The 5,047-nt window shown below is 40.1% G+C and overlaps 1 protein-coding gene across 3 annotated transcripts in view; it reads left to right on the top strand.

Annotated features, from left to right (window-relative positions):
* The window catches only part of KCTD5 (potassium channel tetramerization domain containing 5), a 140,097-nt gene that overhangs the window by 54,773 nt on the left and 80,277 nt on the right, over positions 1 to 5,047 (top strand). The gene's annotated exons all lie outside the window — the stretch shown is intronic.

The raw sequence follows: 5,047 nt of genomic DNA, 5'->3' as shown, positions 1-5,047 counted from the left end.
AGGAGGGAATAGTGTTTTCTCTGTGCCAGGCACTGTGCTAAAAGGTTTTACAAATATTCTCTCATTTGATCCTCATGACAGTGCTGAGAGGTAGGTGCTATGAGATCTCTCTTTTACAATTGAGGCAAACAGAAGGTAGATGACTTATCCAGGGTCACACAACTCTTAAGATTCTGAGGCTGGATTTGAACTCATTTGAATTCCTGAGTCCAGGCCTACCTCTTTAACCACAGAATCACTCAGCTGCCCCTCTATCATTGGGGATACAAAGATAAATATGAAACAGTCTCAGCTTTTGAGAAGTTACACTGTTGGGGAAGACTGTACACACATAAATAAATACATATATAATACAAAATAAATACATGGAGATTTAGAAGGGAAGGTTCTTAGTAATATATCAGGAACGGCTTTGTGTAGAAGGAAGTACTAGACTAGGGCTAGACCTTGAAGGAAGTTAGAATCTCTAATGGATGAGACTGATGAGGACAAAGCTTTTCTGGCATCGGGTCAGGCAGTGCAGAGGCCCAGGTAAGACACGGAATAGCCTGAAGAAGGAAAGAGGAGTCATGTGTAATGAGGATAGAAAGGAAGGCTGGGCCAGGATGTCAAACCAAGGAGTTTATGTTGAACCCTAGAGGCAGAAGGGAAGGAGTCAGACCTGTGCTTAAGGAAAATCACTTTGGCACCTGTGGGGGTGGAGCGGAGTGGGGAGATTCTTGAGGCAAAGAAACCAATTGGGTGGCTACAGTCCAGGTGAGGGTGGCCTGTGTGAATAATGGGAAAGAGATGAAGACGACATTCTGTGGCGATGGAAATGGCAGGATTTGCCAGACAACCCTGAGGCTTCACCTTGCACTCTGCAAGCTGGCAAAGGTAACAAAAGGCGGGAATTGTCAGCATTGGAGGGGTTATAGAAAGACAGCTACATTTAATACTTTTTTGTTGGAGCTGTGAACTGGTCCAAACATTCTGGAAAGCAGTTAGGAATTATGCAGAGACATGACTGAAGTGTTTATATCTTTTGAGCCAGAGATACAGCATGTACTCCAAGGACATCAGTGACAAAATGGAAGGCCCCCATATACACCAAATTATTTATAACAGCACTTTTGATAGCAAAGAACTAGAAACAAAATAGAACCCCATTGATTGGGGAAGGACTAAAGAAATTGTAGTATGTGAATGTAATGGAATAATATTGTTGTATAATAAATGACAAACATAAATACCAAGAACCATGGAAAGACTTTGATGAACTAACTTAAAAGATAGTAAGTGGAACCAAGAAATTATGCACACGATGACTACAACAGTGTAAATGGAAAGAACAAGCAAAAGCCAATCAAAATTGAATGCTTTCAAATGATAATATCCTAGTTTGGTATCAAAGAAGAGCTGTGAGAAGTCAGCTTTTCTGTGCTTCTCCCTCTCCTCCCCGCCCTCCCCCCCCATTTTCCTCCCTGCCAAAATTGGTTAGTTTTGCTCAACTTTTTTTCTTCCTCTTATTCTTTATTATAAGAGATGACTCCTTGGAGGGGGTGGAGGGAGGGATACAGTGGGAAATGTAAGTGACACAAAAATAAAAACTAGCACTTAAGACATATTTTGTAAGTAATAGGATTTGGTAACTAGTTTATTGGGTTTATAGAGTGAGGAGTTGAGAGTAATGTCAAGATTATTATCCTGGGAGATGGCAGGCATAATTCACCTTCAACACAAATATGGAATTTTGGACCAGTCGTGGGTTGGGGGTATACATTTATAGTAGACCCAGGTAGCTCAACGATATGATTTTTTTTCAAGGTGCTGCTGTTTTTTTATTTTAGATTTTGAGTTCCACATCCTTTTTGTCCTTCCATACCCTTCCCCACCCATTGAGAAGGCAAGAAAAATGATACCCATTATATATATGAAAGTCATGCAAAACATTTCCACTTAGCCATGTTGAGAGAGAGAGAGAAACATGTTTCAGTCTGCACTCAGAGTCTCTCAGTTCTTTCTCTGGAGGTGGATAGCATTTTTTATCATTAGTCCTTTGGAATTTTCATGGATCATTGTATTGAGCAGAGTTGCTAAGTTGTCCAGCACCTTTTAACAGCAAGTAAGTTGGAGTAGGACCTGGTAAAATGTGAGTGGCAATAGGCCAAGAGGACAAGGGATTCAAAAGCTGAGGAGGGAGACCAGTGTGTAGTTGTGCTGATTAACGATAGGATTGAGATCAGGGAAAGAGAACAAGGAAGTCAGAGCAAGGATGATTCCTGAGAAGGTACTGAGAAGTAGAAGGTTTGGAAGTCAAAGTGGGGAAGCATAAAGAGAGAATGATAGACTAGGATCAGGTAGAGGAATAATAGCATTTTTGATCATGGAAGTGGAACTCTTGTGACTGATGGTGAAATGTAGAGTATAATCATCCCTCCGCATGACTGAGGTGGAGTGAAGGAAATAGGTCATCAGATTTGAGGAAAGTGGAAAACTGGGGCCTTTGAAGGAACATGAGCATGAATATTGAGAGTGCCCTATTACAAAGGTAGGATTTGGGGAGGAGAGGAAGTCAGTGAGCCATTTACATCTAGAATGACCCAGTGGCTGGTAGAAGACAGCTACCATGGTTTGTATGCTGATAGATTTTGTTAGAGTGCTCTTAAAGGACAAGTTCCTGAGCAGTCATAGCAGAGGCATGATACGAGCATTGACCCAAACTAGCAGAGACTCCCTGGCTGTCTATTAAGTATGTATTTTTGTGGTAAGCTCTATCCCTGCATCTTCTAATGCATGGAAACTATTAGACTTTGTTTCTGAGCCAGGCAGTTTTACAGTTGAAAGCACAGCTGATCCCTTCCTATCTAGTCAATTCAAGCTCTGCTATTAGCAAGGGCCTTTTTTACAGTGCAGTGGCTGCCAGCTCATTTCCTTAAAGTCACCACTATTATAGTAGAGTAGGAATCATCTTTTAAAAAAAAACAAACCACAACAAAACTACCAAAAACTCTTTCATTGCTTCCCAGCTATGCCCTGATTTTCCATTCATAATACTGCTGGTATGTCCACATATAATTATCAAACCACTCACTTAGGTAAAAGTTTTTTTTAACCATTCTTGAGAGTGTCACATCCCATGAACTGTGTTTCTCAGGGAAAATATGTTGTTGTGATTTTGAAGGAAGAATGGGATATCATTAGAAGTGGTTCCCTGTAATTCCCAAGTCAGACCCTCCCATTTCTCCCCATGCCCCCCAAAAGAGAGAAGATAGTTTTTCACTTACATCTCTTGGATTTTCCTTTCATTTTACCTGATGCTTTGTGGTATTTCTGTAGATATAGACTAATTAATTTCTGCCTCCCTGGCCTCCAGATGTGTCCATTTTCTTTATCTCATCTTTTTATTTTCATATCCAGCCTTTAGTTTGCTTCCCACCCTGAACACTGCTACGTTTCACTTTCATAATATTTAAATATTTGTGGAAAAAACCAGCAATTAGAGCTGGAAGGAACCTTTTGGTCCTCCAACTTCTTCATTTGACAGAAGAGAAAACTGAAGTCTCCAACAGGAGAAGCAGCTTGCCTAAGGTACACAATGAGTCTGCAATAAAATCATGACTAGAATCCAGATTTTTGGAATCCCAGTACAATAATTTTTTACACTAAGTCTAAAGTTGACTCCGCCTGAGAAAACTCAATATATACAAAATCCCTGTTCCTGAATGGCTGCTGTCACCTTAAGTCTAATCTCTTTTCCCATACACCTCTGTTGTAGCAGCTTTTTTACCTTGTTTTTCTTGAAAGCCCCCATCCTTTCTCCTTTAAGAGCCCTTACCTGTCAGTGAGCTTAGCTTTTGAAAAACTCACTCACCCACCTTATGGGTACCTCAGCCATCTCTGGCTTTTGTCCTTATTCTGCCCCTGTCATACCCAGGAACCCTTTTCCCCATTGTCTTTGTTTATGCTGTTCCTTTTATTTCTCCCTTCCCCATGGATCTCATGTCATCCTAGAAGCCACTGAATCTTCCATTCTGATCACCAGATCCCTCTCCTTTCCTTCACAGGACTCTGGAGAGCACCATGTCTGGTATAAAGGAAGGAAAGAGGAAGAATCCTTATTACTGGTTTGGAAGGGACTTTTGTGGGGTATAAAGATGGAGTTAACTGTATGACTGGCATTGTCAATTTTTAAAAAACCTTATTTGGAGCAGTGAATAGAGCATTGGTCCTGGAGTCAGGAGGACCCGAGTTCAAATTCGGCCTCAGACACTTGACATTTAACTAGCTGTGTGACCTTGGGCAAGTCACTTAACCCTAATTGCCCTGCCTCCTCCCCTCCTAAAAACAAACAAAAACCCTTATTTCTCCAGGATAAAATATTCTGTTCATCCTGTGGCTCAGTTGTATTATGGGTAAGATAAGGCTTTTGTGAACTAATCTGGGAAACTACCCTTCATGGCATTGTTTCTTTGAGAAAATGTTTCCTGGATTTGGAATGAATATTTAGAATATTAGAAATGAATATAAGTGGATTGGAAATTAACATTTGGCATATAATCCATTGGTAAATTGGAGACTACCTCAGAGTACCATGTTTGGAAAAGAGATGCTCTAGAAATCTAATAATTATTTTATTTTTTTTAAGCAATCGGGGTTAAGTAACTTGCTCAAGGTTACATGCCCAGTTATTTCTGGGTGTGGTGCTGAGTATCTGAGCCCGGATTTGATCCAGGTCATCCCGACACTGGAGCCGGTGCTCTTACTTGCTGAGCCACCTGGCCGCCCCTGAAGTCTAATAATTATTATAAAAACAATACCAGGGTTGCTTTTCAGTCATAAGATCTTTTTCACTTTCCATTTCCTTCAGAATGCTGTTATTGTAAATATATGTTGCTTATTTTTTTAAATGCACATTCATATGAATATGGATGAGATAATGAGCATGTAATTATATATATCTATCTGCTTCTACAAGTTTTTATTTCTTTTTTCTATTCCATCATTCTTTAGGAGATTAATTTTCAAAAGGAGGTCATCTTCATTATTTCTGGTTAATTGGGCTAAG

Source organism: Petaurus breviceps, unplaced genomic scaffold (assembly GCF_028583685.1).
Source record: "Petaurus breviceps papuanus isolate PSGF00001 unplaced genomic scaffold, PetGlider_PUasm1.0 138, whole genome shotgun sequence".
NCBI classification, from domain to species: Eukaryota; Metazoa; Chordata; class Mammalia; order Diprotodontia; family Petauridae; genus Petaurus; species Petaurus breviceps.
This window is presented reverse-complemented; position numbering and strand designations above follow the sequence as displayed.